We start from the raw sequence: 24,140 nt of genomic DNA, 5'->3' as shown, positions 1-24,140 counted from the left end.
TGTCCTGCAAACTGCTTGAAATCCCCACCTTGCCCAGCCGGCAGTCTGCAGCCAAGAGGGTGTGGAAGTGACAGGGGTGCAAATCACATGTGTGTGCTGCACGTGTGTGTTGCTTTGCACACCGCGGGGTAGGATGGCTGGTTAGCGTGTTTGTGGCCTGTGATCTGCAGGAGGTGCAGAGGGGGGGCGGCGGGGGTGGTGACACAGTGATCTACCTGGGAGCACATGGGGGGGCACCCCGCCATGGGGTCTGGCGGGTAGGAGGTGCGGGGGGGGGGGGGGGGGGTGGAGGGTGACACAGTGGTCTGCCTGGGGGCACGTGGAGGGGCCGGCGGGCAGGGGGTGCTGGGGGGTGCCACGGGGGGGAGCCGTGGGGGGCCGGCGGGCAGGGGGTGCTGGGGGGTGCCACAGTGGTCTGCCTGGGGGCACGCGGGGCGCCGTGGGGGTCGGGGCGCGCCTCGGCGGGGGTGCGGGGCGGGGCGGGGCGGGGCGGGGCGGGGGCCGGCGGCCGGGCCGGGGAGGTGCGGCGGCCCGCGGTCCCGGCGCCGCCCAGCTCCGCCCGCGGGCGCTCCCGGGCCTCCCGGGCCTCCCGCCCCGTCGAGCTCCCTCCCCGTCCCGGCGGCCGCGCGCTCCCGGGCCCCGCGCCGCAGCCTCCCCGCCGCCGCCTCCCCGCCGCCGCCCTCGCCGCCGCGGAAACAGGTAGGACAGCGACCCCGGGCGAGCGCAGGGGCAGCCCTGCCTCAGTTTCCCCGCGGGGCCGGGCCTCGGGGCGCAGGGGGAGGGCGGGGCGGGGGCCCCCGGCGAGTCCGGGGCGCGGGGGGCGGGGGTGACCCCGGCGAGAGCCCTGAGCGCCCGCTCCGCGCGGGTGTCGCCGAGCAGAACGGGCCCCCTTGGGCGACGCGGCCCCCCCCCGCGCCGGGGCGCCTCCGCGCTGTTCCCATTTCACAGACGGGGTCACTGAGAGGCAGAGGGTGGCGGAGCGTCCTGCGTCGCGGTGGGTGAGCGAGCCCAGAGCGCGTCTCCTGGCCTCTCCTGCCAGGCGCTCCCGGGGACCGGGAACCGCGGCTCGGGTGGCCCCCTGCTGGGCAGGCCGGTCCCCGCGCCCTGCTCCACAGAGGGGGCTGGCCCGAGCTCGCGGAGCCCTAACTTTTCGCTGGGCCCCGGGCAGGGGACGGTGGGGAACAGTGGGTGTGTCCGGCGGCTCGGAGCAAGCCCTTCCCGCGGCGGCGTGGAAGGAGAAACTGAGGCATGGACAAGTTTAGGCAGGAAGCAGCAGAGCTTCCCCACCCCTGCAGCTCCCTCACCTGAGCCAGGTCGGGACAGCCCAGGCTGGCGTTTGTTCCTGGCAGCAGAGCCCTCCAAGAGTCCCTGGGGGACTTCTGGAAATGCTCCCCTGAGGCCTAGGCCCCCCTGGGCCCCCCACCCGGCTTCCACCGCTGACTCACTCCACCCACCTGCCCACTGAACGGTGTGATTCCAGGAGGGACACAGGGATCCATCCACTCCCCATTCTCTGCCCCCTTCCAACCCTTGCTTGCCCTTCCTGCTCCCAGAAGGTAGCCACTTTCATAACTTGGGGTATTCCTTCTAGACTTTTCCTTCACCTATGCAGTCATATATATGTGTACCCACAGAGAACATGTAAAGTGCATCATGACGCTGTGGACAGTAACAGAAATGGTGTAATCCATCCTATTCTGCAACTTGCCCCCTCTCGTCATTTCTTTTAGAATTACCCATTGTGCGTATAAAACTGACTTAGTCATAGGAATTTGGGTGCTGCTTTTCTTAAGATTTATTTATTTGAGAGAAGGGTGGGGGTGCCAGGGGGAGGGGCAGGGGAGAAACTGTAGCAGACTCAGCGCTGAGCCGCAGCTCAGAAGCAGGGGGGGTGCCTGATCTCACCCCCAGCCTAAAGCAAGGGTCTGATGCTTAATCACTGCACCACACAGGTGCCTCTGGGGGCTGCGTTTTATTTCAGCTTCTTCTGTAAATTGACATCTTTGGGTTAAGTAAGATTTGTTCTTTGTTCTAATTTCACAGGATCTGAATTTGTGGGATAAGGTGTCCTCTCTTCTCTGTTGCATATGTGCATGTATGCACACCTGTGCACACATCATGTACATGCATGTGCGTGTACACATGCTTCAGTACATGTCTGCATATATACGCATGCACGTGTGCACAGATGTGTGCGCTACAGACACAAGCACACACATATACATACACACATGCACAGGTGTGCATATGCACACTTCTGTCTGTGGCAAGGACAAACATGGTGCCCCCTCTAGCTTCGCTCTCCACTGAGCCCAAAGGCTTGGGACTGAGCCAGGGCACACTCTCTGCCTGTCCAGGCACCGGCGGGCAGAGTTCCTGAAAGGAACAGCATCCAGGGGTCCTCTCTGGATGCCCCTAGTGCCGCCCCCACCTTCTAATAGGAGACAGGGTCATTAGAAACCATGGCTGGCTGATGGGAGTGTCCTGAGTCCTATGTGTTCCACACACTCCCCGGGTCCAGGCTGAAGGATCAGAGTGTGTGTGTGTGCTGGAACATGGGCCAAGACGGCCATCAAGACTTTGGTGGAATGCCTGAAAACAGCCAGTGGGGAGAATCCGGAATCAGGTGGCGTTTGCATTACCGTCTCAGGTCCTCCACTTCCTAACTGGGGTAGTTCCCTTCCCCTGTGTGGGCCACAGCTTTCTCATCTGCACCACGGGGGTGAGGCCAGTGGCAGCCTCCCCAAACTGTGGAGTGCATCGATGGGGTGATGAAACAAAACACTCACTCAGAGCATTGTCATCCCTTGGTGAACAGGAAGTCTTGTCCTGAACTGGGGAGACCTAGAGGTGGCCTCTGGGTGGAGGTGACGCTCAGAGTCACCACTTGGTCCATCATTTCTTGTGCACACCCTACATCCAGGCTGGAGAATCCTGCGTGCTGAGTGGGCTGGAGGATGAGTTTCCTGGTTGTTGAGGGCCAGGCTCAGCTCAGAGGAGTTCAGAAGCATCACAGCATCTGCAACAAGTGACCTGTGCTCCTGGCCATAAGCGAAGGTGCAGTCATGAAGTGAGTTGAGGTCCCCAGCTTTGAGATCCGAGAGGCAGCAAAAGTTGAGGAGGCCCATGGGCAGCTTTTGTGAGCTTTTTTTTACATTTCAGATTACTCTCAAAAAAATGTTAAAAAGATTTTATGTATTTATTTCAGAAAGAGAATGAACACCCGTGGGGGACAGAGGGGGTTGCAAAGCAGAGGAGAGGGAGAGGCAGACTCCCGGGATGAGGAGCGGGGGTTCCATCCCAGGGCCCTGAAATCAGGACCTGAGCCAAAGGCAGATGCTTAACCAAAGGAGCCACTCAGACACCCTAGATTACTCTCTAATTTTAAAAAGTGGGAGATGTCACATAAAACTCTGTATCTCTGGATCCTCTTGAGAAATCAGAAAATCAGACACCTTTGGCCCTAACATTTGGCTGTCCCCTTAGATGGGACGGGCACCCTCCGGGGTGCCACAGCCCCCACCTGGGCCACCCCTCATTCATAAAGAACAGCAGAACACAAAACTTAATAACCTAGACTCACCAGCAGCTTCTATATCTCTGCTTGGCCACAGATGAGTTATGTGATCTCAGGCAAAGTATTTAGCATTTTTGTGACTCAATTTCCTCAAAAGGAAAATGGGGATAATAAGCAGCACTTGCCTCAAAAGGTTATTTTAGGCATTAAAGGAGTCAGCAACTTAAGCCTCTTAAAACAGCGTCTGGTGTGTGATACACACTCAGTGTTGATGATGCTGGTGCTGATGCTGACAATGCTGATGTTAGCCGCTTGGTCCCCGTGGTAGCACAGTGTGCAAATTGTACTTGATATAAAAGCTGTGGAAACACAAGTGAGGGAGGAAGAAAGAACGGAAAGGAATGCTTTGAGCCGTTTTTTTCAGATAAGGTGCTGCCATCCGAGGTATTTTTATTTCCCAAAGACAGAAGAGGACCACTTTTCAGGGAAAGATACAAAGAGGAGGGGATTCTAAGCTGGGTTTTGAAGGAGAGATAGGAGTTTCTCTGGATCACTAAAGTGAAAAGGGCATTACCCTACAGAGAGGAGACAGAAAAGGACCCTGAGATCATGATGGGGCTTATGGCAGGAAAGGGGATGAACATTTTTTGCATACCTACTAGGTGCAGGTGCCCTTATAATTGCCTCCCCTGTGGGCTTCATAATGCCCCCTGAAAACCAGGTCTGTGATCCCCATTTACTGATGAGTCAGAGGCTCAGGGCGGATGAGCACTTGCCCAAGAGCTTGCACAGTGGGTCAGTGGCAGAGCTGGGGTCAGGCCCCAGATTCTAAAGCCCATGCACCCTCTCTGAGCCTGGTTTCTCCTCGTAAAGTGGAGATAGTACTTCCAAAACCTACTGCACAGGTTTGTGGCAAGGATTAGATGAGAAAATTCTTGCACAGATCTCACAGCACGGGACCTGGCACAGAGCACTTGCTCTGTTATTTTCATTGGAACAAAGCCCGTATTTCTCCAGACCTCTCAGCCTCACTCATACCAGTTGGGGGAGCCCAGGGAGTGAATGAATGAGCTGGGCCAGCGGATCTCAAAGTGTGGTCTGTCGACCAGCAGCACGGAAGCAGCCTCACCTGGAGCTGGTTAGAAGTGCAGATTCTCACACCCACCCTAGACCTACTGAGTCAGAGACTGGGGATGGAGGCCCAGCAACCTTTGTTTTAACAAGCCCTGCAGGTGGTTCTAAGTGTGCTGAAAAGTTTCAGGATCACTGGCCTAGAGAACTTGCAGCCTCTAGTCTGCCCACCTGAAAGGTCTGGAGCAAGATTTGACTTTCAGAGATGCTGAAAGCGAGGGATGCCCCAGGCTGCTGAGGACCCACCTCCTCCCCATAAGAAGCTTGTTATTAGAGACCCTTCTGTGCCTTGGGGCCTTGGTGGGTTGTGCCTTCCCCCCTGGACCCCCATGAGAACATATGTCCAGCCATGAGTCCTGAGCAGTGGGGAATGATCTCAAGACTCTGCAGGAAAAACCATTAAGGAGGTCTCAGGTCAAGTGACAAGGAGTTAAGTACAGGCTGGAGATAATAACCTAACTGCAGAGGACCTCCAAGTGGAGACGTAGGTCCCCTCCATGTACCTCTTTGAAGCACTGATCAAGAGTGGGAGGCAGTACAGGGGCGCCTGGGTGGCACAGTTGGTTAAGTATCTGCTTTCAGCTCAGGTCATGATCCCGGGGTCCTGTGAAAGAGCCCCATGGCAGACTCTCTGCTCAGCGGGGAAGTCTGCTTCTCCCTCTCCCTCTGCCTCTCCCCTCACTCATGCATACTCTCTCTCAAGTAAACAAAATCTCTTTTAAAAAAGGGAAAAGAGTGGGAGGCAGTACAGCCTAATGGGTGGAAGCAAGGCCTTGCTTTAAATATCGAAGTTGCTAGGTCTGCCTACATAAAAATTAATATTTCCTCTATGGCCAAAACCAAAAGCACCCATGAACCTGCATGTCAAACTCATAAAAATATTTGTCACTTCTGTGACAAAGAGTTAATTTCATGGGCAAAGAACTCTTGCAAATCAAAGACCAAGCACCCCCTCCAAAAAAGGAAAAAAGAAAAGAGTAAAGGATATGATTTAGCTGTTCGCATAAAAAGAAGTACATAAAAGGAAGCATAAATTCAAACAGACGAAAAGATGCTCAACCACTCTTCAAAAAAAAAAAAAAAAAAAGAATTGCATTGCCAAACCCCAGTGAATTCTGCTTTCCACCTCCCAGATCCCGGGGTAACACTCAGTGTCGGAAGTGGGGGCTGGGGAAAGCAGCACGCTCCAGCTCTACTGGTGGGAGCACAAATTGGGGAGTTGGGAAAGTTGTCGATATTTAAGAGGCCCATACCCCAGGGCTCTGCAATCTCACCTGCAGGAATTTACCCAGTGGGTATCTCTGCCTTGGGCACAGCATGTTAGAGCAAAGATAGTCAGCCTTGTGCATAAGAGCAAACAATTGCAGAGTAAACACCCATCAGAAAGGAGCAAGCAAAAAAAAAAAGAAAAGAAAGGAGCAAGTACTGGACGTGTGGGAACAGCCACGCACGAGAATATGATGTAGCCATTCAGAAGAAAGCAGTAGCTCTTTATGAATGGAGGGGGGACCCTCTCCCAGACGTATTGTTAAAAGAAAAATGCAGGGTATGGAACAGTATACAGTAGTCTAACCATCTGTGTGCCTAGAGCCCCTTTTAAAAAAAGGACAAGAGGGCAGCCCGGGCGGCTCAGCGGTTTAGCGCCGCCTTCAGCCCAGGGCCTGATCCTAGAGACCCGGGTTAGAGTCCCAGGTCGGGCTCCCTGGACGGAGCCTGCTTCTCCCTCTGCCTGAGTCTCTCTCTCTCTCTCTCTCTCTCATGAATAAATAAATAAAATATTTTTAAAATTTTTAAAAAGGACAAGATAAGCATATATATGTAGATATTTGTATATGCACATTAAACCCTGGGGCAAAAAAATAAAAATAAATAAAAAATAAAAAACGCTGAGGCACACTCGGGAAGCCTATCCTAGTGGTTGGCTTTGGGGAGGGAAGAAAGACCTAGCTTTTCACTGCACACATTTGGTATTCTTTAGAAGTCCCCCCGCCCCGTACATTCATTACAGTATAGTGATAAATTCCAGCCACACACATCTTCCTTATTTAAAACAAGCATAGCGTGAGAGAGAAGGTGAACTCCCTTTTTGACCACTATTCAAATTATATGTTTCCAAATAAAAATGAGTTACTGTTTTTAAAAATAGAGCCTTTGATCACAAAAGAGCAAATATTGTATGATTGCTCTTACATGCGATACCTAGAATAGGCAAATTCATGGAGACCAAGTAGAATAGAGCTTACCAGGGGCTGAGGGGTGGGAGCGTGGTGGTTGGGGGAGTGGGCGCTAGTGTTCACAGTTTCCTTCTCTCTGGGAGGATGCAAAAGTTCTGGCGATGGATGGTGGTGATGGTTGCATGACAGCGTCAACCTACTTAATGCCACCAGAACGTACACTTAAAAATGATTAAAATGGCAGGGGCGCCTGACTGGCTCAGTTGGAAGAGTGTGTGACTCTGGTTCTCGGGGTCTTGAGTTCAAGCCCCGTGCTGGGTGTAGAGATGACTTAAATAAATAAACACTTAAGAGAAAATGATTAAAGTGGTAAACTTTAGGTTGTACAGTTCGCCACAATAAAAAAATTTCTAGACGATTCAAAAACAAAAAACACAAAAACGTCGGGGCTCTGATATCAAACTGTTTGGGTTCCAGTCCTTGGTTCCACCACTTCTGAGCTGTGACTGCTTGATCAAGTGTGTATTCTTCTCTGAGCCTCTGTTTTCCTACCTGCAAATGGGGCTGCCCAAGAGTACCTGGCTCACAGGAATCCTGCAAGGGTTAAATGACTTTGTCCACACAAAGTGCTTGTTGCTCTGAATCTCTGGGACTATTCTAAAAGGTCAGGATGTTGATAATAAGGAGCTAGAATCAGCCCCTGGACCAAATATCAAGACCAGCAGGTTCAGATGGGGACAGGGCCTAAGGAGTTTTCAAATGCATCATCTGTATTTTTATTTTGCTTTGTATTTGCAAAGTTAAAAAAATGTTTCCATCATATGAATTACAAGATATAAATTCAGAAGAAATATTCCTAGCTGGTAGGAATACCCAAAAGATACAGTGATTCTTAACCCGGACCTGCTAAGCTCCAGAGATCAGAATCCTGGCTCTGCACTTACCCACTGTGTGACCTCGGGCAAGTTACTTAACCTCTCTGTGCTTCAGTTTTCTCATCTGTAAACTGGAGATGATAAGAAGTCTCACCTCAGTAGGGATATTATGAAGATTAAACGTGTCAAGTACTTAGAACGGTCCCTGGCATGCAGGAAGTCCTAAATAAACGCTTGTTAAATGAGTAACTTGAAAGAAGCCCGGAAGTCGTTAGCTCTTCTGTTTTGAAATGAAGAATTTATTTTTTTACACTAAAGAAATGGGGTCCTGGCCAAGCTACAGTCATGGAGCTGAGCTGAACCTGAAGCAAACCTCGTGGGTTTGCTGGGAGATGGGGGGGGTGGGCATTGCCCAGCAGATGAGGGGTGGAGACAGGCTCAGAGAGGTTCAAGAATTTGCGCAAGAGGCCACACAGTGATAACAGCAGAATTTGAATTCAGCTCCAACTTGCTCCTCCTCCACTGTGCGTCCCTGGCAGGGAGAGTCTTGAGGATTGTGGGGGCGGAGGGCATGGGGGGAGGGGTGTGTGTGAGGCACTGGTGTCCCCACGACAAACAGAGCCCTTACCTTGCAGACATCTAGAACAACCCAGACAGCCTTGCTCCCTCTCGAGGTACCAGGGAGCTCATTCTCGAGCCCAGATCTGGAAGGAAGACTAAGATCTGGGAAGTCTGGTGCACCCTCTTTCAGGAGCTGCTGGAGGTCTGGCCCCCATAACTCGGGGTGTGGGGGGTTACTGCAAGGCAACCTCCCCAGACAAGCTCCCCCGCCCTCTGCAGGCTGATTCCTGAAATTCCACTGTGGGTCCCTCACCTCTGTCTCTGTGTGGAGTTTGTTGATTTTCCTGGTTGAAAGTCACCACCTCCCACCCCAGGGAGGATCACCTTTGTCTTCCTATGGGGTTTGTGCTGCAATGAGGAGCTGCGTGGGGGCTTATGCTGAGTTTGGTGAGAGGGACCACAAGGAGGTCTGTGGCTGTGGCCTTGGGGCGGCTGTCTTTGAAAGCTTTAGCGGTGCAGGGAGGAGGGGGGAGCATGTAAAATGTTTAGAAGTGTGCTTGGGCCATGGGAGGTGCTCCCTCCTGGAAGGAGGGGCCATGTACTGGACCAGGGGAGTCCCGGTTCGAGGCAGGCTGCTCCGGGAGACCTGTCCTCAGAGGACCTGGAAGCACCCAGGTTTACCCGGAGTCCTCGAGAGGCAGTTTGTCTAATGGTTGAGTTTGGGGGTCAGACAGTCTGGTGTTGGAGCTCAGCTCTGTGTGACCTTGGCCTTGATACTTAACCTCGGAGCCCTAGTACTAGCCTGGGGACTGGGGTCAGTAGCAACCCCCGCTCCCTGCTCAGGGCCTGCTAAGGCCCCCCAGTCACTGGCCCCATCCTTGTCACTGCCCCCGTTAACTCCAGAAATGCTGCGCTGTTCGAGAAGGGAGGAGGGCGGGGCCGTGGGAGGAGAGGCCTGTGCAGAAAGGCCCAGAACACCTCCCCCTGTAGAACTCAGCGAAAGTTCAACGATCAGAATCTGGGCCTGGGGGATCCCTGGGTGGCGCAGTGGTTTAGCGCCTGCCTTTGGCCCAGGGCGCGATCCTGGAGACCCAGGATCGAATCCCACGTCGGGCTCCCGGTGCATGGAGCCTGCTTCTCCCTCTACCTGTGTCTCTGCCTCTCTCTCTCTCTCTCTCTCTGTGACTGTCATGAATTAAAAAAAAAAAAAAAAAGAATCTGGGCCTGGCTGTGTGTGTGTCCAGGGAGGGGTGGTGTTCCGCTGGAGAGCACCCTGGCTGGCTGCAGCCTCTCAGACTGTTGGAACAGGAGTTGGTCTGACGCCTCTAACACGAGATGACACGAGTGACAGCCCAGCCACGGGATGATGGGCCCAGTGAGCAGACCTCTCCCCCCATCACCGGCCCCCAACATACATACAGAAGACAGAACCTTGAGGAGTAGGGTGGGGGTTGGGGGCCAGGGGATGACATTTTCCAGCATTTAGGGGGTGTTTCCTGAATGGGACGATGCTAGTCCACAGGGATTTAAAGGTGTTTTGTTGGCTGCTTTGCCCCTGCAGCAAGGGGCCAGGTACTGGAGATGCAGCAGGGAGCAAGCCACGTCTCCGGGCCCCCAGGAAACTCCGCGGTCCCTGCCCTGAGACCCCCTCTCCAGCCTCATTCCCACTCCTGAACTCCCACTGGGGCCCTTCTCTGGCTGGACGGGTGGGGCTGACCTCTTGCTGGACCTTATGATCTAGTTGGCTGAGGACCCCAAGCTAGAGACTGCTGCCCGAAGGCGGACAGTTCCCCGAAGCTTGTCATTCCCTCCAGGAGGTATGGCCCCTCCAAAAGGGAACCGTGTTGCTTTGCTCACCTTACATGCAGGGACACGAACTGAATTCAGTTTCTCTTTCAACCTGTGGGATGGGATGTCAAATAAATGCTGTTGAGGCCCGCGTGGCTTTCTCCTCTACAGTAATAATGATAAAAAAACAGTGTGTTTTTAAGTCTACATGACATGCCAGGCTCGTGCATTATTTCACAGAGATCTTTCAGCAACCATAAAGGGTTGGTACAAATATTCTTCCCATTTGACCCCTGGAGAAGCCCAGCTCTCTCACTCACTGCATGATCTTATTGCAGCTTTCCAACAATCCAGTGAAACAGGAGGTGTAATTGTTTTGCAGATAAGAAAATGGGCTCAGAGAAGTTGAGTCACTTGCCCAAGGTCACACAGAACGAGCAAGTGGTGCGGCTGGGGTTCAAACCCAAGCAACTGTTCTGACCACAGAGCCCACTTTGCTCTCCCCATCCTGCCTCTCCTTGGCTTCCAGGTGTTATTTGAGAAGTGGGTGCGGAGGAAGAGTGGAAATTTTTACTCCATGACATGGTTCTTGAAGCCCTTGGCTCGCCTGCAGCCAAGTGTAAGGTTTCAGCTGTTTGCTTCCCAGGAACTACCCTGGGTCACCGTGCAGGTAACGATTCCAGAAGCCCCCAACAGAGAGGGGCAGCCCAGAGCCCAGCCTGCGTGTGGCTCTGACTCTTGGGGCAGCAGCCCCTCACCTTCCTGGGCACCCGATTCGCAGCCTCTGAATTTCCCTGGAAGCCTGACTTCCTCCTGCCAGTCGGCCACCCAGGGATCCAGGAAGCCCACAGGGGCTGGGTCTGCCTCCCACCAACTCAGTTCCCCAATTTGGGCTCAAGGCCCAGAACACCATACTGGATTTTAGAGGTTGGCAGGAAATGAAGACATAGCTGGAAGAAGGGGGCCCCTTTCCCCCATTCTTTTTTTTTTTTTTTTAAGATTTTTATTTATTAATGAGAGACACAGAAAGAGGCAGAGACACAGGCAGAGGAGAAGCAGGCTCCATGCAGGGAGCCCAATGTGGGACTTGATCCCGGGACTCCAGGATCACGCCCTGGGCTGAAGGTGGGCGCCAAACCGCTGAGCCACCCAGGCTGCCCCCTTTCCCCCATTCTTGTCTTTGATTCATGCCTTTCACCTAGTGTTTGAGGAAGAAGGTGTTTACTTCATAAATTCCAGTGGAACCCACTTTGTGGATCCAGGGCCCGGGAAGCCCAGCTGCCCCAGCACTTACAGAGCACTGACATAGGACCAGCATAGTGAGCCACGTTTGGTCTGACTTAGCTTATTTAATCTGCACAGTAATCCTCTCCACCATCACAACCATTCTCATCACCGTCATCACCTCCTTCGTTGTCATTCCTGCCCCCATCATCATCATCACCTTCGACACTATCAGCATCCCCATCATCTCCATCATCACCTTCAACACTCTCAACACCTTCAACACCTTCAACACCATCATCATCATCCCCATCATGTCCATCATCACCTTCAACACCTTAAACACCTTCATCACCATCATCCTCATGTTATTCCATCATCATCATCGCCATCATCCCTGCCATCACCAGCAGCAACATCATGGCCACCCGCATGGCTTCCCAGACCCAAGACCCAACATTGCAGATGGGGAAACAGACCCAGAAGACATGACCCATCCATCTCCTAGGAAAATGGTTAAGAGTTTGGGCTCTAAGTCTGACAGACCCAAATTTGGTTCCTAGTTCTGACACTTTCTAGTCATGTGACTTTGAGCAAGTAATCTAACCTCCCTGAGCCTCAGAGTCCTTGTCTGTAAAATGGGGGTGAGCACAGTTCCTGCCTCATAGGGTTGTGATGTAGGTCACATGAGGTGGTGCAGATAAGCCTTGGCACAGGGCCTGGCTCAGGTCATAACAGCAAAGCAAACATAGGGTCACACTTTGGTAAGGAGAGAGTGTTTGGTTAGGAGTTCCCAGCACCCCTGGGCTGGTGAGGGGCAGGAGCTGCCCAGTGTGAGAACGGCACTGGAGGGCCACCTTGGGGCAAGTTGGAGACAGGACTGGAGGAGGGTGGAGGAAGGAGGTCCTAGGAGGCACCAGCCACTTCTGTTTCTGACTCACAGGCTTCCCTACCATCCATGGTGGCAGATCCTGCTGGGCCCTTCTCCCCCTTTGATAATATAGTCCCAAGCAGCAGTAATAGCGAGCATCCAAGCAACTGTGAACATTTCACTGCCAGCCTCTGAGGCTGCTGTGAGCAGCTATGTGGGCTGTGTGCTCCACAACTCCACGGGTGTCATTCACATAGACTACACTGTGAATGATGCCACCTAGAGTTGTGCAGTACACAACCTTCACAGCTGTATGGGGCAGCTCTCTGAGCCTCCTTCCTGGAAAGGGTGCAGAATCTATCTTGGGTGAGTCAGGTCTGGCTGCAACTCAAGGCAGAAAAGATTGAGTGGTGTCTAGATGCCATCTGAGATACAGAGAGACCAGGCATGCTGCCTAAGGCTTGTCCTTGAGAAGATTGTGGTGACAGGTGATGGTGATGGATTATTGATTGTCCTTAACATAGACAAAGCAGGCTCTACAGTCAGACAGACATGCATTCATTTTTTTTTAAAGATTTTATTTATTTATCTATAGACACAGAGAGAGAGAGGCAGAGACACAGGCAGAGGGAGAAGCAGGCTCCACGCAGGGAACCCGATGTGAGACTCGATCCCAGGTCTCCAGGATCACACCCTGGGCTGCAGGCGGTGCCAAACCGCTGCGCCACTGGGGCTGCCCCAAACATGCATTCAGTTCTGCTCTACTACTCTTGCTGTGTGACTTTGGGCAAGTCATCTGACATCTGTCTCTCAGTCTCCTCATCTAAAAAATGGGTATGTAAAAAAATTAAAAACAGGTATCTAATAACATACATAGGTATGTACTATGTATCTACTCTCTCGCAGAGCTGCTGTGAGGTCATGAGACGATGCAGGGTAAGCTCTAAGCACAGGACCTGCCATGCAGTTAAAATGGTCACTACATGCTAAAGCTCAATGATGGCACCAGCCCGGAGGGTGGGGCTTGGAGTCACCCATTGGAAGGCAGCTCCCTGAAATCCTGCCTGGGTGATGAAGGATTGGGGGCCCAATCTGAAAGTCTGTGGCCCAGAGCCAGATCAAGCCAATACTTGACCAGGCCTTGTCAACACCACCTTTTCAGAATCAAGTGCTACTAAGGTTTCGGGGATTGTGTAGGGGAGGTTGTGTGGGCAAATACCAGGAAGGAGAAAGGCCTGCATTCCCAGCCTTCATGCCCTCCATTCAGTCCTGTAGCCCAGGGGTCAGCACCCTATGGCTCCAGGACCAAGCTCAGCCCACCACAGCCCATGAGCTAAAAATGGTTTTATCATGATTGAAAAAATCAAGAGGGGCTCCCAGGCTGGCTCAGTTGGTTAAGTGGCTGACCCTTGATCTTGGCTCAGTTCATGAACTCAGAGTCCTGGGATTGAACCCTGCAGTGGGCTCTGCACTCAGCAGGGAGTCAGCTCTCTCTCTCTCTCTCTCTCTCTCTCTTTCTCACCTGCTCACATGCTGTCTCTCTCTCAAAAGCAAAGAAATAATATCTTTAAAAAAGAAAAAATCAGGAGCACCTGAGTGGCTCAGTGGTTGAGCCTTTGGCTCAGATCATAATCCTGGGGTCTTGGGATCGAGTCCGGCATCGGGCTCCCTGCATGGAGCCTGCTTCTCCCTCTGCCTGTATCTCTGCCCCTCTCTGTGTGTCTCTCATGAATAAATAAATAAAATCTTTAAAAAAAGAAAAAAATCAAGAGAAAAATAATATTCTATTAACATGCAAATTAAATGAAATTGAAAATGTAGCATTCACAAATTGCTATTGAAACACGGCCACGCTCAACCATTTCCCCTTAGCTGGGGCTGTTTTTGCAGTACCACGGAGCACTGGGGAGCTGTGACAGACTGTGTGACCGCAGAGTTTAAGCTAGGACCGTCTGGCCCTTTACTGAGAAAGTTTGCAGACTCCTGCTGTAGCCTGAAGGTTCTCAAACTCTACTGCACATTGGAATTTCCTGGGGAGCTTTCCCAAAGCGCTGGGCTCATGCCCCAGACCAAGGATATCAGGCTGTCTGGAGGTAGGAGTCGGGTGTCAGTATTTTTTAAAGATCTACAGATGATTCTGTTATGCAACCGAGTTTGAGAACCTCTGTCAGCCATTCTTGGGTCCCTACTGTGTGCCTCTTGCCATGTCTGGGAGGGCTGTGCCCAAGCTCAGAAAGCTTGCCCAGAGCTTAAGGCACTTCTCCTGCCCCGAGGCCTCCGAGCACGTTTGCAGGCTGGCGCACCACGGGTCTTACCCACAGAGTCATGTTTAAATTAGGAAATTTCATTTTGGCATCTGGGTTTCCAGATTCTCTTGGAAAATGGGAAGATCTGGCCCTCCTGAGCTCACATTTCCCAATGGCAATAATCAGCTGGATCTGATGTGGCTTCATTTTTTGGTGCATCACCTGCTTGGCCCCTGAAAGCATTTGAGTATGAGACTCCTTGACGTGATGGTAGGGGAGTCCAGGCCAGGGCATCTTGAATTTTAACATGCACACGCATGCCCTGGGGTCTTGGCAAGTGCAGATTCTGATCCAGTAGGGCAAGTGGGGCCTAAATGTTGTGTCTCTAAGAGGCTGTGAGAGGATGCTGATCTGGGGGGTCCTTGGTGCGGAACTCTGAGTAGTAAGCCGAAAGCCTCCATTCTCAAACTTTTACATAGCCCAGAGTCTCCTGGGGGTGCTGTTCAAACCCAGAGTTTCCAATTCAGGAGGTCTGGGGTAGGGCCTGAGGATTTGCCTTTCTGACCAGTTCCCAGGTGTTTTGCCTGCCGTGGGGCTGGGAGCAGACTCCAGGAGCCATTGTTCTCAACTATGTGCTGTGCACTTGACCCATTGGCCCTCACCTGGGGTGAGGGTGCTCCGAGGTCCCCCAGATGGCCGGATGTTTTTTCCCTCTGAGGTCAGACTCCTTGACACTCAGCTGTTGCCAAGGGAATAAGGTTTTTTGTTGACTTCTTGGGGCAATTGTCTCTTTGAGCAGACCCAAGTTCAAACCCACTATTTAAAGACGTAGCGGGAGGCCTGGAGAACGTTCTGTCCTTGTATTGCAAACCTCTTCCCCATTCCAAGGAGTTCTGATCTGTGCATCTCACAACACAGGCCACCTGCAGGGAGGTCTTGCATTAGATACCGCGGGGGGCCCTGCTCAAGCAGATCCAGGCCCCAGATGTGGGGTATTGGGTGGGCCTGGGCCCTCAGCTCCAGGCTTCCAGCCCCAGGCTGTGGCTGCTGTAGCTTCAGGGACATGGGCAGGGCCCTCTCTCTGATCAGGCTGGGCCCTGCGCCATCCACCACAACTGCCTCGAACAAGAATGACCACCCAGGCCAGGGCCAGTTCCCTGAAGTCCTTGAACTTGAGAGGGCTGGCAGCCAGATCTGGATGGGTGAGCTTAGGTAGATCAGAGATTATGAATTATTTAACTCGCTTCCTGGACCCTGGAGAGCAGGGACTCACCGATTTCAGAAGCTTTTTGCATCCAGAAGCCAGAAACCCCTGCCTGCAGCCAGTCCATGCACAGCCTTCATGTCCAACTCATCAGGATGGCCCCCCAGTGGCCCCCCAGCGGGCAGGTGCATTGGGGAGCCTCGGACAACCCTTGTGCAAACTCTAGCTCTCCTCTCACCAGCTGGGTGACCTTGGGCAGTCAGCTGTGCTCTGGCTGCCATGACTCCTCGCAGGATTGACTCGAGGGTGAAACGAGAAGGTGTGGGTAAAGTGCCGTGACCATTCCTAGCACATGTTAGGTGCTCAGCAGACGGTAGCCGCTATTATCAGTAGATATCAGTAACAGTAGATATTAGTTATGATTATTTAGTTATGTAAACTGTTCTGCCACAGTCTCCCTCCCATTTTCCTGCAGACTGGCAGACAGAACCTTGCTTATGCTAAAAAAAAAAGCACGTATTTGGCAGCAGGTGTATTCATTTTTTTTTTTTAAAGTCTGTCTTTTTTTTTTTTTAAATTTTTATTTATTTATGATAGTCACAGAGAGAGAGAGAGAGAGAGGCAGAGACATAGGCAGAGGGAGAAGCAGGCTCCATGCACCGGGAGCCTGATGTGGGATTCGATCCCGGGTCTCCAGGATCGCGCCCTGGGCCAAAGGCAAGCGCCAAACCACTGCGCCACCCAGGGATCCCCAGGTGTATTCATTTTTATATTCAATTCATATTTAAGTGCCTCCTGTGTGCCAGCCATGATTCTAGGTCAGTGCGGCCCAGTATAAATAGAACAAGCCACAAATCTGAGCCACCTAAGCAACTTAAAATTTTCTGATAGCCGTATTATTATTTTTTTAAAACGAAATAAGACACAGGGGAAATTCATTTAATAATATATTTCATCAAGCCCACATATTCAAAGTATTATCAACATTATCTGCGTTTAGAATTACTAATGAGATTTTTTAAATATTCCACACATCATTTTAAAATGTTTAATTGTGCTAAAAACATAGACCACGAAGCTTACCCCTTTCTCCATGTCTAAGTGTGTGTTACAGCAGCGTTAAGGACACTCACATTGCGCACCCAGTCTCGAGAACTCTTTTCATCCTGCACAATTTTAATATGCTATGTCTCTACTTTTCGTATGGTTTCTTTGAAATCCAAATTGTGTTCTCAGTTGGACTAGTGGAGTTTCCAGCACTCACTAGTTGCCGAGCGTGGTAGTGGCTTCTGTACTGGACAGACCAGCTCCATTACTGGGGTGAAACTGGAAACAAGAGAAGTGTAGTGTGTACAGGGAGTTTAAAACTCCAGTGGTCAGAGACAGCAAATGAATGAAATGAATGAATAGATTAGATAGTCTCCCAGGGCATTAGGTTCTATGGAGAAAGTAAATAGGGCTGTGGGCTGGAGCATTCTGGAGGGATTGGGGGGTCAGGTCACCTCTGGTAGGTGGTGTTGGAGCTGAAGCTTCAAAGAAGAAGCTAGCCCCATGAAGACAGATCCAGGGCGATAGTCCTCAACTCTGCCTGTGTATCAGACTCTGTGCAGAAATTTTAAATTAAAAAAAATTTTTAAATGTACAGATGCCAGGCCCTGCCTCCACCTGCAGAGCCATAGGCACTGTGCATAAGGCCCTGGCATTATGTCTTCTAAGTGCTTGGTGAATGACCTGATGCATGGCCAGCTTTCCTGTTCCACTCAGCAGGAGCAGCAAGTGCAAAGGCCCTGAGGTGGAATGACCCCAGCATATTAGAAGAGCAGAAATGAGGACAGGAGAAAGGAGTAGGGGGTGTATCTGGAGGGGGCAGAGGCCAGGTTCACAGGCCCTTGAGCCCATGCTAGAACTTTGGGTTTTATTCTTTTTTAAATTTTATTTCTTTATTCATGAGAGACACACACAGAGAAAGGAAGAGACATAGGCAGAGGGAGAGGCAGCCTTCCTTCGGGGAGCCCAATGTGGGATGCAATCCCAGGACCCCAGGATCATGACCTGAGCCAAAGGCAGACGCTCAACCACTGAGCCACCCAGGTGCCCCTGGGTTTTATTCTGAATGTGACAGGAAGCCATTGCTAGGCTGGTAGAAGGAAAACTAGAAGGTCTTTTTGCCAAAAGTGCTGAACGCTCACTTTTTTCTCTGCCTTATTAAAAAAAAAAAAAAAAGTTTAAGGTGCCACAGTACCACCTTTTGTCCTTCACCTGGAAAGAAGGATTTCTAAAGCATCCCTTGGTTGGGGAGGAAAAGACTAGCTTCACACATAAGCATAAACCATTCCTACTTGGGGGCAGCAGGGTGAACTTATGGACCTGGTCAGCCCCAGGCCCAGATTCAGGAGGGGGTCTCCCAGTATGCTCACTCCTCACCCCTACTCACCCTCATGCCTACTGCTTACTTCTCCTCTTATGACATATATTGGGCTCCTAGGGCTGCTATGACAAAATACCACAGATTTTTGTGGCTTAACAAAAAAAATTATTTTCTCATGGTTTTTGGAAGCAGGAAGTCCAAAATCAAGGTTGGTTTCCCCGAAGCCTTGGCTGGCAGATGATCGCCTTCTCTCTGTGTCCTCATGTGGTCTTTTCTCTGGGAGTATACACATCCCTGGTGTTTTTTGAGGTGTCCAGATAAGGAGGCCGGTCAGATTGGCTTAGGGTCCGCCCTCCTGGCTTCATTTTAACTTAATCACTTCCTTAGAGACCATATCTCCAAATACAGTCCCATGCTGAGCTACTAGGGATCGGGGCTTCCACATAGGAATTTTGTGAGAACACAAGTCAACCTATAACATAGCTCAAAGTGGCAGGTGGACGGAGGGGGACCAGGTGCTTCCCACCTCACCTTTTGGCTACAAGCAATGATGATATTTGGAATGTTTAGGTGAAAGCTACCTTCCAGTTGGAAAGGTCTTCAGCCATAAACAACCCTTGCAAACCAACCAAGGCATAGCAGCTGATTGTCAACCCTGCCCCTCAGCCCTGTAGTCCAGGCATATTTGTTGAGCACCTACTGTAGGCAAAGTTCCAAGTTCTTGAGGAAATCTGTCCAGGGACCTCCATACCCAGTAGGATACATTAGAGTATGATGTATAGAGCCATGATACAAAGCAGATGGGACCAAATAAAATAGGAGGGGTTGGTTCACAGAATATACTGGGTTATGGAGGCAGGAAGATGACTTCCATTCAGTGGGGAGCTGGCCATTTCTTTGAAGACATGCATTAGAGAGACACCTGGGTGGCTCAGTGGTTGAGCATCTTCCCTAGGCTTGGGTCATGATCCCAGGGTCCTGGGATCGAGTCCTGCATTGGCTCCCTGCAGGGAGCCTGCTTCTCCCTCTGCCTGTGTTTCTGCCTCTCTCTGAGTGTCTCTCATGAATAAATAGAATAAAATATTTTAAAAAAAGACATGGCATTAGAGCGGGCCTGGGGGAAAGGCACTCCAGGGGAGAAGCAGCATGAGTAAACGTGTGCTGATGGGAATATCCGGAGTATCCCTGGCATTCAGCAAGTGGTCCTATTGGGCACGGGTATGAGAAGCACAAGAGAAGTTGCTCACAGACACACATCCCCCTCTACATGTGCCAGACACTTCGCAAGAGGCTTCATATTTGCAATTTAATCTCCACACCAACCTACAATTTTAGGTAATATTCTCCACTTGTTTCACAGATGGGAAAATCAGGTGCACAGAGAGGATAAGTCAATTCTGCAGGGTCACACAGCGAGAAAGTGACAGAGCTGTGATTCGAACTCAGGCTCTTAGCCACTACCCCACGTTGAAGGGAAGTGAGGGGAATAAAAGGAGACGTGTAGGTTGGGGCCGAATGTAAGGCGTCTTCAAAGCCAGCGGAGGGTTTGGCCTTCATTCTGCAGACACCTGGAGCCATTGAAAGTTTCTGAAAGGAATGTGACACAGGCAGCTGAGCCTCTGGGAAGTACAGTCCCCAGAATGGAATCATTCCTTTACCAAGCCGGGAAACTCCCCTTCCAGCACCTGTCCTTCCTAAAGCAGCCTCGCAGGTAAGAATGTAACCTTAGCAGCCACCCCCATGTTTTCCTCTTTCCCCTAATGATAGCCAGCAGTCAGTCAACGCTGTACCAAGGGCTTTACGAGCATTATCTCATTGTAATCCCCCCTGAAAATAAAAGCCCAGTGAGGGCAACCCTACTGCTGACCCCATTCACAGATGAGACAATAGAGGCTCAGAGAGGTAATAGGATGGGTCCAAGGCGCCACCCGAGTCCAAAGTGGGCTCATTCCAAAGTGCACCATTCTGATAATAATAGAATAATTTGTGTGTCCTAGCAGGAAACAGAGAGAGAGGCTGTAGAGCTGGACCTGCTATGGGAGCCTCAAAATATTTTCAGGTTGACGTTACCTTTAGGACTCTAGTCAGGAGCACAGCATTTTATTCCCAGTGGAATAACGAACCTCCACCTCCACCTCCACCCCCAGCACCCCTGGCATCGTCCAGGGCTGGGCTGAGCTCCCCACTCCTAGTCACCTCCAGCCTTGGCAGGGAGAGAAGTAGGGAGCACATGAAGCTGACCACATTCTTCCCTGCCGGCTGTCAACACACACCATCCACCCTGGGCAAGTGGCCACCTGCGGGGCTGCGGAGGGGCGGGGCTGAGGGCCCGTGTCCTCACCATTGGCACCCCCAAGTCATCTGCCCCTTCGAACGAGGTGACACAGCTCCTGGCAGTGGGCCTGGTGGGTGAGGTGTTTTCTCATGTAACTCTGATCGTACGAGATAAAGCCTGGTGTAGCCAAGTCCTCAGCAAGAAGGAAAGCAAACATAGCATTAAGACTCTGTCAACAAGGGTTTGGAAGGTAGGAGCCATCCAGGGCATACAAGTTCTGAGCCTGCCACCTCCTCTGAAACCCATCTTCGGCTCACCCCCTCCCCGAGAGGAAAGGAAAGGTCCTCTCGCAGACACTGTGGCAGGAATTGTCAAGATGCCAGAAACCCCAGGCAAATTTGCCTAGTTGATAGAACAGCCTTCCCTTTGGGGGTTCATTCAACCTTTCTGAATTTACAAAAAACAATACCAATAACAACAAACTCTAAATAACAGAAATTTTTGGAAAACAGTTACAAATATTAGAGCACAAGCTGAAGTGTGCATCCAGCAAGTGTACTTCTCTCAAGCCTACACTCATCCCAACCAGTCCAGAATCCACCCACCCCCCAGAGGTCCATCTACATTCTAGGAAGCCTACATAAAAAAAAAAAATTCTGGGGCACTTGGGTGGCTCAGTTGGTTAAGCATGACCTTCAGCTCAGGTCATGATCTCCAGGTCCTGGGATCAAGCCCCATGTCAGGCTTCCAGCTCAGCCAGGAGTCTGCTTCTCCGTCTCCCTCTGCCCCTCCCCCTGCTCATGCTCTCTCTCTCTCTCTCTCTCTCTCTCTCTCTCTCTCTATCTCTCTCTCTAATGAATAAATAAAATCTTATTTAAATTTTTTTTCCAGGGACGCCTGAGTGGCTCAGCGGTTGAACATCTGCCTTCAGCCCAGGGCGTGATCCTGGGATCACGAGTCCTGCATCAGGCTTTCTCCTGCTTCTGTCTCTCCCTGTGTCTCTGCCTCAGTCTCTGTGTGTGTGTGTGTGTCTTTCATGAATGAATGGATAAAATCTTTAAAAAAAATTATTCCATAATTCCCAATGCTCTAATTTTTTTTAAAGATTTTATTTATTCATTCATGAGAGACACAGAAAGAGAGGCAGAGACACAGGCAGAGGGAGAAGCAGGCTCCTTTCAGGGAACCTGACATGGGACTCGATCCCAGGTCTCCAGGATCACATCCTGGGCTGAAGGTGGCGCTAAACCGCTGAGCCACCAGGGCTGCCCCCCAATGCCCTAATTACCATTTTTCCTGACAATCGATTTTTCCACATACATGTGGGGTCCGGCTTATGATTATTTGCCCTTACCATGGTGCAAAGGTGATACACGTTCAGTAGAAACCGTACTTGGAATTTTGAATTTGGATCTTTTCCCGGGCTGGTGACACATAGTACGATCCTCTCTCATGATGCTGGGCAGTGGCATCTTGAGAGTCAACAGTCAATACGCTCAAACCATTCTATACCCGTACGACAGTCTGTTCTTGATTTCAGTACAGTACCTCATCAGTTACATGACATATTCAACACTTTTTTTTTTTTTTATTCAACACTTTTTTATAAAGCATGCTCTGTGTTAAATGATTTTGCTAAATTGTAGGCTAATGTCAGTGTTCTGAATACCTTTAAGGCAGGTTAGGAGAGGCTGTGATATTCAGGAGGTTAGCTGTATTCAATGCATTTTTGACTTAGAATATTTTCACTGGGACACCTGGGTGGCTCAGTGCTTGAGCGTCTGCCTTTGACCCAGGGCCTGATCCTAGAGACCCGGAATCGAGTCCCACATCGGGCTCCCTGCAGGGAGCCTGCTGCTCCTTCTGCCTGTGTCTCTGCCTCTCTCTCTCTGTCTCTCATGAATAAATAAAGTTAAAAAAAAAAAAGAATATTTTCAACTTACCACGGGGTTATCAGGACGTAACCCACTGTAAGTTGAGAAAGATCTGTAGGTATGATATTGCTTTTATTGAGTAACATTCTTTCATAAAAAAATCCTCTTTTTTCCATGTTGCCATAAAAAATCATTTCCTCATTTGTTATACAAGCAGTATCTGTTCCTTGAAAATACATTACAAAATACAGTTTAAACTAAAAATGTTTTTTTTTAATGCCCCAAGATCCTTCCACCCAAACATAATCACTTTAAATACTTTGATTAATCTTATCCAAACTTTTTTTCTATGCACATGGTTACCTATACATTCATAGTTTGTTTTAAACAGACATAATTCACCATCCTTCTTAACAGCTCTGCAGCCTTTTATTGTGTGCCTGTACGTGGTCTGTCCCATGCTTCTGGCCTGTTGTACATTTAGGTTTTCTTGCTGTGGGCATCTGTGTCCATGCAGAGAAGCCAGGCAGTGAGGGTTTTGTCGCTATAAAGGGTAGTCCCCTTTCAAGCCCACCTGTGGTATTAGGTCCCCAGGTGAGCAAGGAAATGACAAACCAGGAGCACTCAGGTCCTCCAAGGTTCAGCATATTGGCCAAAGACCAGATGAATGCTTGTTTCTCCTTTAAAAGGCCATTCAAAAAGAAAGCGGGTTTTTCTGCAGCTGTAGCCACATCTACGGTCTCGGGGCTCATGGGCTTCGGGCTGGGATGGCAGGACAAGGGGTAAGCTTCTCCTGGGGTAGAGACCTAGGTCTGGTAGTGAAGGAACCGACGGACAGAACAGGTTTGGTAAGAACACCCACCGCCACGTGCCATGCACACCATGCACATTGGTGGGGGGCTGTCTTTGGGTTGCAAATGGTGAGGTGTTTTATCTAATCTGGCGAGTTTCTGAGGCAAGGGAGTCTTGCCTCGCTGAGTCTGTCTCCCTGTGCAGTGTGGCATGTGGAGATGGTTTTTAGATGTTGTGCAAACAAACATCTTTCATCTCATCAGTAATTGTTTATGTTGAGGTGTATTAGAAAACATATAATTGGTGACATCGAACCTGTGATTTTGGGGACACTCTGGCTTAGGACAAAGCTAAAGTAGGTGTTTAAGTAAAAACAAGAGTGAGTCAACAGAAAGAAAGATGGGTACCCAGATACAGCCCACACCGTGAAGGCACCACTCAACGTGGGCCCATGGGCAGTGAGCAGTTCATCCCCGGGAACAGAAAGCCAGCCGGCCATCCTCAGGGCCAGTTCTTGACCTGCCTTTGCTACCAGAGGCTTCTCTCTTCAGAGACGGCTTTTCAGACCTTCTTCACTCCTGCAGCATAAGCTGGATGGAGAACCTAGAAGGTACTGGAAACAAACAGTCAGCACAGGTGCATCATCTGAGTTCCTAAAACCTGCAAGCCGCTCTGGTCCGGTCACTTTTGAACATGGAAGTCCTGTCCTGCAACATGGTAAATGCCTCTAATGGCTTTGCACCTGCACCCTAAGTCAGGCATCTATTTTTGAAGTAAGATTTTTTAATTTTTTTAGATTTTTTAAAAAAGATTTTTAAAATTTATTCATTAGAGACCCAGAGAGAGAAGCAGAGACATAGGCGGAAGGAGAAGCAGCCTCGCCACAGGTAGCCTGATGCGGGACTCGATCCTGGGACCCCGGGATCACACCCTGAGCCAAAGGCAGTTGCTCAACCACTGAACCGCCCATGTGCCCCTGAAGTGAGATTTTTAAATAGATCTGTGTATCTGAGATTTTCTTTAGACTCTGCATTATCACGTTAGCATACGAAGGGGCCCTAGGGCTCTCCTGACCATTATTGCGGGCGGGGAGGGAGGAAAGCAGGTGTAAGCAGCCGTTCTTGGGGCCATGGATGCCTTGTTAGCACCAAGAGCAGCAGTCCACCATGAGTGTGCACAAAGCGTTCCCTCCCAAATGCCTCTCTCTTTCGGATGCTGTGATTGCTTTTCTGCGGTGCCT

At 50.7% G+C, this 24,140-nt stretch overlaps 1 protein-coding gene across 3 annotated transcripts in view; it reads left to right on the top strand.

Annotated features, from left to right (window-relative positions):
- The first annotated feature begins 666 nt into the window (after positions 1-666).
- SCNN1B (sodium channel epithelial 1 subunit beta) overlaps positions 667-24,140 on the top strand; it is a 58,908-nt gene continuing 35,434 nt past the window's right edge. The window contains exon 1 of one of the 3 annotated variants that reach the window (XM_041747978.1): positions 667-699. The gene's annotated coding sequence lies outside the window, so the exon portion shown is untranslated. Of the gene's footprint in view, positions 700-8,696; positions 8,726-19,514; positions 19,671-24,140 lie in introns of those variants that run through there. The other 2 variants (XM_041747980.1, XM_041747977.1) reach the window with 2 other exon arrangements.

This window comes from Vulpes lagopus, chromosome 3, assembly GCF_018345385.1.
Source record: "Vulpes lagopus strain Blue_001 chromosome 3, ASM1834538v1, whole genome shotgun sequence".
Classification (NCBI taxonomy): domain Eukaryota; kingdom Metazoa; phylum Chordata; class Mammalia; order Carnivora; family Canidae; genus Vulpes; species Vulpes lagopus.
This window is presented reverse-complemented; position numbering and strand designations above follow the sequence as displayed.